Source organism: Equus przewalskii, chromosome 6 (genome assembly GCF_037783145.1).
Source record: "Equus przewalskii isolate Varuska chromosome 6, EquPr2, whole genome shotgun sequence".
Taxonomy (NCBI): domain Eukaryota; kingdom Metazoa; phylum Chordata; class Mammalia; order Perissodactyla; family Equidae; genus Equus; species Equus przewalskii.
This window is the reverse complement of record NC_091836.1, coordinates 68,045,520-68,059,288: the sequence shown is the minus strand read 5'-3', so window position 1 is coordinate 68,059,288 and position 13,769 is coordinate 68,045,520.

The following is a 13,769-nucleotide window of genomic DNA, read 5'->3' as shown; positions in this document are numbered from 1 at the left end:
ACCAGACCCAGCCAACAAAGAATGGTAACTGACTGAAGCCTAAACAGGCAATAAAGAAAGTTGAAGAGCAGCCCAGTTTACACTGCAAACCCTTAAACGGGTCCGGAATTGGCTGTACCAGGTACTTCTGGAAATTGGGTGGGTGGAGAAGCTTAAAAACAGGAAAATTGTTTGAAAATCTATTTAAGAAGCAATCAGACTCCCAGCCGCTCTCCCCACCTGTTGGAATACTGAAGGTCTGTTCTCAGGAGAGCGACAGAGGATGTCTCTTCTGGGGGCACTCTGACAATGGGAAGCAAGTGAACACTTGTGTACCCAATCCTGAAGCCTCTAGCCTTCTTCCTCCACTCTGCTACCCAAACTCTGGCTGCCAGGATAGTACCCTCCAGGCAGGAGACTGGAGGAGCTTTTCTCTTGACTAGCTCAACAGGAAAGACATGGAATGGCCCAGCCAAGTCCATGTACACAGCCCCATCATGATCAGAGGGGATCAAGTCTGTGGTTTAGTGTCTGATTCTTAAATATGAGCAGACAGCAAAGGATGAGTAAGCCTTTGAGGAAAGCCTCTGATAAGAAAGAGGTTAAAACTAACATCAGGAAGAAAAAAAATTAGCTTGGAAGATAGTGACCATGCAAAAAGCAGAGGACTTCAAAGAGAAAATTATCATTAATGTCCTAAGAGATAAGATATTGCATCCCTGAACAAGAGTGGGATGCTACAAAAAAGAACTCTTGGAAATTAAAACTACGACAGCAGAAAATGAAAAACTCAAAAGAATAGGAGAAGAAATTTGAGAAAATAGAGCAAAAAGGCTAAGAGATGGAAAACAGAAAACACAAGATAACTAGAGGGCCAGTCACAGGAACTCAACATCGGAATAACAGGAAATCTAGGAAGAGGGTTAGAGAACTGCGTGAGCTTCAGACTGAAATGCCCCTTTGAGGACTCAGCACAGTGGATGAAGGCAGACTGATGCCAAGACATCACAATTTCAGAACGCTGAGAACAAAGAGAAGATCACGAAAGCGTCCAGATAGAAGAAAAACCAAAATAAGCAGGCCTCTTACAAAGGAGTAAGAATCACAGTGGCATTGGATTTCTCAATAGCAAGATGGGAACTAGGGGACAATGGCAAAGTGCCTTCAAGATTCTGAGGGAGGGGCCGGCCCTGGGGCCGAGTGGTTAAGTTCACACGCTCCACTTCAGTGACTCAGGGTTTCACTGGTTCAGATCCTGGGCACAGACATGGCACCGCTCATCAGGCCATGCTGAGGCGGCGTCCCACACAGCACAACCAGAGGCACTCACAACTAGAATATACAACTATGTACTGGGGGGCTTTGGGGAGGAGAAGAAGAAGTGGGGTGGGAGAAGAAGATTGGCAATAGATGTTAGCTCAGGGCCAATCTTTAAAGAAAAAAAAGAAAGATTCTGAGGGAAATGATTTCCATTCCAAAATTCTATACCCAGCCAAATGGTGATCAAGGGTGAAGATAGAATAATGACATATTTAGTCATGGAAGGTCTCTGCACGCTATCTCTGGAAGCTGCTGAAGGATGTGCTTCAGCAGAAATGAGTGAGTAAACCGAGGACAGGAGGACATGGCATCTGAGGAAGAGAAGGCACCACAAGGAGGGGGCAGGCCAATGCTTGTGCAGTAGAAAGCAGCCAATCCTGACTGGAACAAGATGGAAGACTCCAGAAGAGATTCCTTCAGGAAGATGAAATTGGTAGACTATCCAAAGCATTTAAACACATTGAGAGGAGATTACATAACTGTATTTGTTATGCAGGAAAGGAAAAGTGATCAAAGACTATTACATAGCTCACTTGTCAACAGCAGTTATGTGGCCTAATAATGCAAACGGTGAACGCTTTTCCAACCAAACTCATGATGTAATTATACTGGGAGGATGGCAGGGAACACAAAATGGACATGTGGGTGTGGAGAGAGCAAGGAGAAAGAGAGAGATTGAGAGAGAGAGAGACCTCAAACTAAAAAATCAAGAAGTAGGAATATAAGCAAATAATTTAGAATTGAAAGCAATTGCTTCTGTAGAGCAGAAAATGATGATGATGATGATGATGTGTGTGTGCGTGTGCATGTGTGTGTGTTGAGGAGGGCAACTGTTACTTTCCATTACAACTCTTGCAGACTTTCTAAATCACGTGCATGTACAACTAAAGTTTTAAAAAATTGAGTGACAACAAGCCGCTAAGCCAGGGCCACTAGTGGCGGGAGGACAGTCACTTCAGAAGGCTTAGCTAACCCTGACCAACTCTGAAATGCTAGCAGGAGGGGAACATCCTGGGGAAGTCTGGGGAGCTGAGCTGAGTGGGTGGAATGCACTGCATCCGAGGGCAAGCTCAAATGCCAGCCTTCCGGAAGCCGTCCACCGTCCCCACAACCTCCTGTGATGCTTCCTTCGCCCTCCCCCAATGCCCCCTCATTACCGTGATCACTGCCTGGCTTCACCTGGAGATATTTTGTCTGGCTTCATCTCTCCCACCAGGCTGTGAACTCCCTAAGGACAGTGACTTCAGCCAAGTGACACAGAGAGGCTGCTCAATAAATATTTGCAGAATGCATGAGTGGTCAGCCCCTAGCGAGGGCTGGACACGTACTTATCGAACAGAATAATGCTTAGTACTCACTGAAGAGAGAGGCTCTTCCTCCTTAGACGCACCCGCACCTCTGTGTCCGGTACAGAGCGACCCTTGGTAAACGCCCATTGCCTTGGTGGAGCAGCTGTGGCCTCCTGGACTCCCAGCCTGCCATGGGGTTTTGAACAAATTTCTTAACCTTTAGGAAAGGTGCCGGGATTTCCCCATATATCAATAAAGAGAAAAAAGAGGTAGAGAATGATCTCCTGGGTCTGAGAGGACTGACCTGGGAATGGAGTGGGGGGAGAGGAGACGGCGATGATGATGCACAGAAGAGCCCCCAAGGATGCTGGGTGTCCAGGAGGGCGGGTGGGCGGAAGGGGAGGGTGATGGCTAATGAAAAGCAGTGGAGAGAGGCCTGGATGGGGGAACGAGTCACCACCCAAAGCCACAACTCCTCACTGTCCCTTGGCCCTGGCTTCCCACGGCCAGCAGTGCTGAACCCCACAGCTGGAAGGACATTTTTCTGGATTTTCCCTATCCCCCAGGACTGGGCAGGCAGGGTCCCCAGCCAGGCCTGCCTCCTTCTGGTTGGGACATCACTGAAGACGCCAGCTGCAAGGGCCCCACCAGAACTGCAGGGTGCTCACACTGCACCAGATATTGGGTCATCTAGCCCAGAAGGCCCCCAAATTTTAGGTTTTTACAGGTGGGTACATTTTTAGGAAAGAACAGGGAGACCAACTTTTTATTTTGCTCGGAAAAGAACATTTCAAAAAGAGCTATCACAATGTTCTGTTTCCTGATCTGCGTGGTGGTTACACAGCGTGTTCCCTTAGTGGAAATGCATCAAGCTGGACACTCGTGAGTGTGACTATTCTGTGTGCCAAACTTTGTAAAAGTTTACTCAAGGAGCTACCATGGGCTATTACACCATCATTGCATCTAAAAAAAAAAACATTTTAATGCTATAAAATGGGAAAGGCACAATCCCAATAAGTGACAGTCATTCCTTCTAAAAAAGGGCAGTGGTATATTTCCACGTGTGCTAATAAAGAATATCCAGGGAAGAAACAATCAAAGCTTTATTTTGCAATATCACTCCCATGCCGGTTTTGTCGAGGTAGGGATGTGGTTGGGAGGCCCTGTCCAGCTTGTCCTCAAGCTTTATCACAATTGTTAAGGAAAACCCTGTTTCTCTTGGTTCTCTTGGAAATGGAAGCCACGCCCAATGGAGTGCCACTGTTCCAGGAGAGCTGAGAGAGGCTGAGGACCAAGACAGCAGCTACCAGCCCCTGCCAACCCTACCGCTGAAGGGGCAGGAAGCCAGGTGGTGGGACTCCGAGCCAGCGGGCATCCTGATCACCCAGCACAGATAGTCAAGCCTTTATCTGGGGACGCTGCAGACCTCAGAGACCTTTGTCAGAGACCCTGGCCAGTCAGTCCACACACAAATGTTTAGGAACCACTCCTCTGTCAGACTCCCCTTATGTAAAAACTGAGGCCCAGAGAGAGGAGGTGATTTACCCAGAGTCACACAGCAAGTTGGTGAAGCATTGAGGCTAGCACCTGGTCTGGCCTGTGAGCCCCGTATTCTCCCCGCCCACCCTGGCTTGGGGCTCCTGGCGGCCGCCTCTCCAGACCCTGGAAGCTGCTCACAGGTCCCGCTATGTTGCCCTAAGCTCTTCCGGGCTCCGGTTCTGGTGGCCAGAGATGGGCTGGTGCTGGGCTGCAGAGGATCAAGTTACCAGCTTGGCGAGGGTCCCCCTCAGGAGCCAGGCGCCCTCTCGCTTGGCAGGAGGACAACTTGGCGAGGCCGGGCTGGTGGAGGATGCCAGAGCTTCTACAATGGAGGGCTTCAGCCATGCAACACCTCCTTCAGGGCTGCTGTCACCAAACCCAAGCTGACACCCTGGCTCTGGGCAGAGGATGGCGGGGGCGGGAGGGGAGGGGCGGCCGTGCGGAAGGCCCTGCCAGGCAGGGGAGGACGGGGGGGGGGGGGGGGGGGGGGGGGGGGGGCTTGGCCTCTGCAAGCCGGCTTCTCTCACGCCTGGAGGGGAAGGCCGTGCCTCCAGCCTGCTTCCCTCCCCTCACGGACACACCCAGTCTCCAGGATCCCACAAAGCCTCTTTGATTGATGATGCCGTGACGGGGCTGCTTCAGGGACCCTCGGCAGGTCTACTCTTTGGGCCTTTGTCCCCTCGTCTGCGAAATGGCCGGTTGTGGGTGTGTGAATCTCTCTAAGTTTCACTGAGCCTTTCAGGTCAGCTCCGTGGGGGGCGGGCCCCAGATGAGGACAGGGACCCTCGGCAGCCCAGGTGGCCAATTCCCACCCTGAGCAAAGGGGTCGGGACCCTTAATTTCTCTCCCACGTGTCAGAGTGCCTTAGAGTAGGAAGAAAATCCACTCCACCATAGGTTCCAGGCACCTGGAATGTCTCAATAAGTATTTGCTGAATGGATGAAAGACTATGAAGGTTTAGTTTAATTATTTTAAAGAAAGGCACCACTGCTTAACAAAGAACATCAGAGACCTAGTCCGGCTGCCCTCACCTGACAGCAGAGGGAAGAGGCTCCGTGAAGCCCTTCCTTGGGAGGGTCCCCCGGGGAGCACTCGGCTGGACAGGCATCCCAAGCCGGGCGGTGGGAGCGCTGCTCTCCTGAAGCGGGGAGCCCATTGAGGGCCAGGGCTGAATGCTCCATGAGAAGCCCCCCTACTCGGCCCTCAAATCTGCAGCTTCCAGGGACACTCCCAGTCTCCAGTAGGTACTCCGGGCTTCTGGAAAACTCCTGTCCTTCCTTTGGCTAGCTTGCCCCACCCCACCCCCCTCTTTTGAATTTCCCCCAACTTCTCCTACCCTCTGCTGTAAGCTGTGTGACCTTGGGTAAGTTGCTCAGCTTCTCTGAGCTTACGATTAAATCGAGAGGAACATGACCGACGCTGAAGTGTTGCTATGAGGTTCACAAGCTTTGGCAGAGGAAGTGTATGATACCGTCAAGGTTTATGGGCCCCCACTCTGTGCCAGACACAGGCAAGACACAGGATGGTTTCCTGCACAAAGCAGCGTAGGGGTTAAGTAGAGATTAGATTCACAGGCTGGGCCAACCTGAGTTAGAATTCTGGCCCTGCCACTGATTTACCATGTGACCCTGGGCAAGTCACTTAGCTTTCCAGGACTCTCTTTTCTCATCTGTAAAATGGAGATAGTAACACCTTGCTGGGTTGGTGAGAGGATCAAATGTGAACCCTATAAACGCCCAGTGCTTGGCACACAGTGGGCGCTCGGTGAAGTGCAGCCGTCACTCGTTTCTTTCTCCATGAAGTGCCCATTGGGCCAGTCCTGCAGGTCCTCCCCAGGTTCTCCGGTGAGCACTGGCCCCTGGCACTAAGTCCTCAGTTCAAGGCTGTGGAATCCTGCTTGGTCTAAGAGGGAGCACCAGAATAAAGAGGAATGAGGAGGCCCTGGGATGGGAGCTTGGAGTGCTGGAGTGGGGGTGCTGGGCTGGGCTGGCAGCCAGCGGGCCTGGCCCTGAGCCCTCGGCAACCACCTTTCTAAATCAGGTCCTTCCCTCTGAGCAAGCAGGCAGGAAGGCCCTGGCGGAGGCCCTGGCCAAGCACAGCGGAACCTTTGTGAGCTCTTGGCTCTCCCCACTGCTCCCCCTCATCCTTGTCATCGCCTGCAAGGAGCCCTGGGGGTGGGGCTTCAGGCAGGGGAGCAGCTCCCAGCCTCCGTGGCCCCATCACCTTCAGTAATCGCTAACCCCTGTTAGCCTGGCATTCAAGGCCCAAGGGTCTGGTCTCAACCCCTCTCTCCAGTCACATCTCCCTCCAGCCCCTGCTTCCCCTCCCAGGCTGCCCCCTGTCTTTACACGTGTGGTCCTCTCTCCCGTGATTCTCTGGAGAGGTATGCACAGGGCCCGGGCTGCGGAGGGGCAGGGAGAGACCTCCGCACCAGGAGAGGTCAGCGCTGGCTTCCCAACCTCTCCTGCTCCTGGAGCCGCACTTCACCACAACCCCAGCCAGTCCTAAGCACGCAGACCTCGGTTTACGGCTCTGCTGGCGGGATGGCTTCAGCCCTGAGAGTCACTTTCTTCCTCTGTACGAACAGATGAAACTTCTGCCTTGGGCAGGCCCCTGTAGAGTAGCTTTCTGTCCACTCAGAGACTCAAAGAGATTCCTTGGACTCTGTCCTTGCCCCCTACACCCAGGTGTGGCGTGCCAGTGCGTCATCACCACCCAGGAGGGCTTGGGCTCCAGGAACCTAAACTCTGACACCTCCGTCTCCTGCGGTCTGGCCTCGTATGAGGCACTGCTCGGACTCCCCCTGCAGTGCGGACCCCGAGGGAGTCCCTCCTCATTCTCAGGTGTGGCTGGGCGGTGCCCCGTGACATTCTCACCGAGCACTGCCCCACTCTGCCCATCGCCGCCAGCAGGGCACAGTCTCTGCCTATCTTGTTCATCACCGGTTTCCTGGGGCCTGCAACAGGGTAGGGGCTCCAGAAACAGGAACTGCCTGCCTAGCCCAGGTCCCCCACCCTCCTTTGCTGTCGGCACCTGAACCCACCTTCACTTCACTGAAAAGTGATCATTTCTGCGTGAAGAAGCCCATAAACAAAGTCAGACAAATGGCAACTCGAGAAAACATTTATACATAAGACAGACAAAAGGCTAATTCCCTTAATATTTTTATAAAGCAATAACAAAAATACCTTGATCATAGTTTTTATCCCATTGGAAAAAAAATAAAATTTACAAAAAAGAGAAAAATAAACATTTTTATACCTATGAAAAGATGTTTAACCTCACTCAAAACAAAAGAAAAATCAGCTGAAATAGCAGTGAAATGCACTTTTTGAGCTATGCTGCCCTCATAGGTTTAGATCAAACAGGACGATATTTAGGAGGGATCTGCTTGCACGGGTTGCAGTCACGGCTAAGGAGGTGCGTTGCAGCATTGCTTCGAGCTATGAAGGACCAGAGAGTAACTATTTTAGGCTTGAGGACCATATGGGCTCCCTGCCATAAAAACAGGTAGTGGGCGGGACTCAGCCAGCAGGCCACAGTTTGCCAACCCCTGATTAGATTAACAAAAGACTAGAGATGACCTGGATGCCCATCACTAGAGGGATGGCTAAACACACACGACACATCCCTGGGATGGAACATGTGCTTATCAGTCGTCTCCATCTGCATTTTGAAAAGGAAACACACACACACATCCCGTGTGGCCTAGGAGTCCCTGGGAGGATGCAGAGGAGCCACCAACGACTACTTGTGGAGGGAGGAAATGGGAGTCCGAGGGAGCCGAGGGAGGGAGGGAGGAAAACTACTCAGGTCTTACCCCCTTGCTCTGTTTGAAATGTATTCATACCGTAAATTCATTAACTTAAAACAAAGTTAATCCCTTGTCCCCCAGATAAAGATGTTCCCTGGAACAAAGGGATTTGTGGTGAAATGAGTGTGGTCCATGCAGGGTTAAGTTAAAGTGTCTTTGCTGCAGGATTTGGGGTGAGATGGTCTTTCACGTGCTGCTGTGCCTCGTGAATCCCGAGGAAGACGCTGCCTGTGGTGCTTCTCACGCTGACTGCAGGACCACATTCCCACAGAGTCTCTGGGGGCCACTATTCCGTGGAACAGATGCTGAGACCCACCGCCTCTGGGAGCAAGCACGAAGCTGTCACCCTCACTGTGCTCTGCCGTGCGCATGCGCACGCTATACCAAAGCGTTTCCTGAAGCCCATTCCTCAGGTCCCTGATCTTGTGGGATACTCTGCGGTCATATATTCTTGGGAAACACTGTTCTGCCAAAGCGGATGACAAACTATAGCTTACACTTCTCCCAGATTTTACAGCTTCTCTGCCCTTGCTCACACCATTCCATCTGGACTGCTCTTCGTTTTAACCCATTTCTGCCTGCCAGAGTTCTAGCTCATTCGTCAAGGCTCAGGTCTCATGTTTTCTGCACCATGATGATGGCTTCTTGGATCCTGGCAAAATTCTAGAGATGCCTGACAAGTGTCCCCAGACAGTTGTTGAAAGAAGGAAACTACAAGTGCAACAGAGGAACATGAGAGGGAGGGAGGAGGAAGGGATGGGGGTGGATGCGTGGGGGGTTAGAGGGATGGGGGTGGTTGTGAGTGGGGCAATGAGCGGGGAGGCAGCAGCCGGTTATGGTCCACCATTGTACTCAGCGTGTGCGGTGCAGGCAGCGTTTTGCTTGCAGAGCAGCCTATTGGCCTGCTCTTGAGCAGTCCCAGGGACAGCGGGAGCTTCCTCTCTCCTAAGCCTCTCCCTTGGGCTCTCATGCCCGTCTGAAGCCCCAGGAGAAAAACGCCCACCTCTGCATGTGGGTCTGGGGATGTCTTGCCATATCATGTACTCTTGCCCTTTAGACTGTCCCCACAGACACTCCAGGGGAGATGGGCTCCCCCCGAGTTGTCTTGACCAGAGAACCTGTAGGGATCTGAAGAAACTGGGCTGCCCTCACTCCTCACCTGGACTCTGCAGCCCACTGGACACCCCCACACTGCCCCTCTCAGGGGTCATAGAGGGTGGACATGCACAGAGATCCAAGTTGGACAGAGCCCAATTGACCTGCTTATCCTTATGAGCAAGTTTCCTGATGTGCAACTTCCTCTGGAACCTTCAGCATACTGCCTAACCTCTTTGAACCTCATTTCCCTCGCTCCACAATGCGTATTATCTACCTTGCCGGCTACCTATGAGTATAATGTTAAATAAAGTAGATGGAAGTCCCTAGCACATAGGAGGGAATGAGCAGCAGTTTCTTTCTCTCTCTTCTCTCAGTGCAGATCCTGAGCTGCTTGACAGAGACTGCTTCTTAGTTTTCCAGCGTGTGGTGTCAGGGCACCAACTGAAGCATGGACTGGGATGTGTGGGAGAAGGCAGCTGCTGCCCAGACCACGTCAAACAGGTAAGCGAGTGTCACAAGCGGCGTTGCCCTCCCCTCAGGGAAGATGTCCCTGAGCCCTGAGCCTCCAAGGCTTGCTTTCATTATTCTGCTTATAACCGGCTAGTTTACTCGTCAGTCTCCCCTCTCACCCCCACCCACCTCCCACAGATGTGGACCCCTTCAGAGCAGGTGCTGAAGGTGACTCAGCTCTGTGTCCCCAAGCCCCCCTCAGTGCTTGGCACAGAGCAGGCTCACCAGACAGAACAGTGGGAAAAGCTAGTCTCCGCAGCTGTCACTGAAAGTGCCTTAAAGAACAGTCTGACTTGCTGCTGAGAGCTCTTGGCAAGAGTGGGCAGGCCCAGGGAGCCCAGGCGAGGAGAGGGGAAGAGGGCGTGAGAGGCAGGGATGGGCTGAGCTGGGAGAGGGACAGGCTACTTTGTGATTTGCCCTTGGGCATGCTTTCATTAAACTCAGTGAACACATATTAAGTGCCTCGTGTTTGCCAGCCTCTCCGCACGTGCTGGCTTGGGGTACTGCAGCGTGGTGGTCAAGAGTGACTTGCGTTCTTGGGCAAGTTGCTTAATGTCTCTGAGCCTCAGTGATATCATCAGCAATGAGGCCATAATACTCCCAGTGTCACAACATTGTTCTGAGAATTATACGAGTTTATTTCTGTAACTTGCTTGCCACAATCCCTGCTAGATTACTGTTTGCTAATATAATCGTTAAAGATGATAATAATCCTCACTCAGTCCTGTGTGGTTAGAGCGAGGATTCCAGCAAGCCTTGGAGTCCCGGCCAGCAACCCAGATTCGTTCATCTGAGAGCTGAGAAAACTGGGGCCGGAGAAGACAGAGGTGGAGCAGGAACACGTCCCCGGCCAAGGCACTCTTTCCATCTGAGCTGTTGTTTTCCCTGAGCTGAAGCCTGCAGAGCAGGCGTGCATGCTGGTTCGCCAAGCACTCCTCCGGGGAAAGTGGTATGTGAGGCTGGACGCGGTTTGCACATAACAGTGCAATAAAGGCGACTTCCTGGACTCACAGCTGAGGATGTACTTAAGGCGCAAGCCGCCGCTGGGCCTGCAACGTGCTGCTCTGAGCACCTCCTCTCTCTGGCTGTCCCTTCTGCTGAGTTACGGCCTGGCCCAGGAGAGTTTATTGCTTCACCCCAGCACATTCTCTTACTGGAGTGTGAGGCAATCATAAGGATACAAGGGTATTTGTAAGATTTTCCACTGTTTCCATAGTGCTGGTATATCCTTGATTTCATCTGATTGCCACAACATTTTTTAACAGAGTGGAGAAACTGAGGCACGAGGAGTTAAGGAACTTATCTGAGGTGCTGGTACTGGTCACCTCAAGAAGCCTAGTGCTTATTCAACTGCTTAAAATAAGAGCGGACACTTACTGGGTGCCTCCCGGAAGCCAGTCTCCAAAACGCTTTACCTATAGTGGGTCCTAGCAGTCCTCACAACCACCCCCTGTGGCAGAAATGGTTATTACTCCTCTCCCAGATGACAGAGGTCAGGTAGCGACCCAAGGACACACAGCTAGTAGATGGCAGACTGAGGGTTCAAATCCAGATAGCTGGGCTCCACAACCAACATTCTTAATCTCTGTGTCAGGGTTTCTTAACCTCGCACTAGGGACATTTGGGGCCAGAACATCCTCTGTGCTGGCGGCTGTCCTGTGCGTTGTAGGATGTTTGACAGCATCCCTGGCCTCCACACAACACATGCCAGTAGCTCCCCCGTCCACAGTTGTGACGACCGAAAATGCCTCCAAACGTTGCTCAGTGTCACTTGGGGGCTCAAACTGCCCCTGGTGGAGAACCATTGCTCTGTTATACTATCCTAAAATGACAATATACAGGTTTTTAAAAATATGGCCACCCCTAGTTTTAGACAAACTATGTTCTGTAGACCTCTTTCCAAAACAAATCAACATTCAGATTCACACAACCTTAACTGCTCACCTCCCATGCCCAGGCAATTTACAGACCATTTGAAAAAGGAATTGATGCTTCGGGAAATCAAGCAACTTGCCCAGAATAACAAAGCTAGTATGTGGCAGAAGAGGAACACGACCATCAGTCTCAAGGTCCACCTGACGACGTTTTTTGGGCAGTATTCATTCTGAAGTGACATAGTCTCTATTTTCTCAATTCTAAGACAGAATTTCTCCCCACAATCGAATGGTTTTGAAATTGAGATGCAACTTAAAACCAATGTATGTTTATAGTAGAAATATTTTTTATTCCCCTAATAGCTGCTATTTAATTAAAAGTGTGTTTCATAACTAATGGCCTCTTAGAATTGAGAATCGAGGGCTGGAGCTATGAATGTAGGAGACGCAGATAGGAAGGAAAGAGACAGAACAGTAGCCCTCTCCGTACTAGAAGGATGCCTGGTCCCCCAAGCCCAGCTGTCCACCCAAACCCTCAAACCCTGCATTCTTCCCTGAGGACACCTGTCCAGCCTTTGTGACCTAGCTCACACCACATTCCTCCAAGAAGCCTTTCCAGGTCCTTTGGCATGAAGCTCCTTTTCTAATTTCATCTAGAAGCTTTTATCGTTCTTTCTGTGGTTTTTTTTTGTTTTTTTTTGCTGAGGAAGAGTCGCCCTGAGCTAACATCTGTGCCAGTCTTCCTTTACTTTATATGTGGGTCACCGCCACAGCATGGCTGATGAGCTGTGTAGGTCTGCACCTGGGATCTAAACCTGCAAACCCAGGCTGCCAAAGTGGAGTGTGCCGAACTTAACCACCACACCAGGGGGCCGGCCCCTAGCTTTTTTTCTATCAGAGCATTTCAGTGACATGACAGAGTATACGGCTGACTAAACATTCTCCTTAGTCATATTAGAGACGTTAGCATCCTTGCTTTACAGATGAGAGAATTGAGGCTCAGAGAGGGGCAGCAACTTGCCCAGCCTCCCTCTCAAAGGCAGGTCAGAGAAGTGTGTCCAGGTTCTTCACATCAGTACTTCCTGCTTGTCTGGGAGAGTTACCATACCCAGCTGGTTAGCAGTCAGGTTAGCTAAGCCTTCCCTTGGAGAAAGTGGCATTGCAGGCTGCGGTGAGGTTCGCCCATGACTGCATGATACACACAGTGACATCTGGGCTCAGAGAGGTGAGGCGCTTCACCCAAGGCCCCACCACTCCCATGTGACAGCTCAGACTGGATCTTCTCACACCAAACTTCTGCTTTCCCCTCCTCCTTATGCTGGTCTGTCCGACTCTGCCCCTTCTCTGACTGATGCTTCCAGGTCCCGGCCAGGCCTGCCTCCAGTCTTACCAGCAGGAAAGGGACAGCAACCTCTTCCAGCCTTCCCCAAAAGAAAGAGCACCCACATCCCTGCTCTTATTGATGTTGTGGTCCGGCCCCTCCGGCATAGCCCACCAACATTCTAACTCTTCTAGAGCTGGAGTCAAATCCCCCGTCTAGCACAGGACCCTGCCCTAAGCACTGGACTCTGAATCAGAGAGCCCCAGAGCTGGAGGAAAGGAGACGTGCAGCAGAGTGCCAGCAGCGCTGCATTTTGGCCAGTCACAGGTTGTTGTGAATACTGAAATGACACAACATCTGTGACGGCCCTTGGTGCACTTGCAAGGGCTGTGGCAGGGTTGAGGCTGGCTGCGCAGCGCAGGGCAAAGACACGGGCTCTGGCTTCCGACAGACATGGACTGCTAGCGCAGGCAAATAATTTCTTTGAAACCCAGTTCTCTCATGGGGATAATATATCAACCTCATCAAAATGTGAGTCTTAAATGAGATTATGCACATAAAGCATCTCACACAGTGCCTGGCATACAGGAGGCACTCAATAAATATTAAATTCCTTCCTGAATATAAGCGCCATTATATGAAGCGCAGCAGAAATCAATACTCTCATTCTATCACTTAAGCACACTGATAAACCTCCTACTATGGGCAGGGACCTTAATCTCAAATGAGCACTAAGACTGCCAATGATTTTAAAGCACGAACAGCCACCTTGGCGTTTAATCATCTATCTTCCAGGGAGACTGCAAAGCTGGAAAAGGAATTGCAGTCCAGAGGAAAATGCCACTCCATAACAGAGGTAATTTAAAAGTGCACCTCTCTCCCTCCACACTGTTCAGGTCTGTTCCCTTTCTCTATAAAAAGGCTGGAGTCGAGACACAAGCAGGTTCTAAAGAGGGCAATGAAAATTATATGGGTTGTGGTTTGAGAAGGGAAGGAAAAGAAAAAAACAAGGCAGAAATTACTTG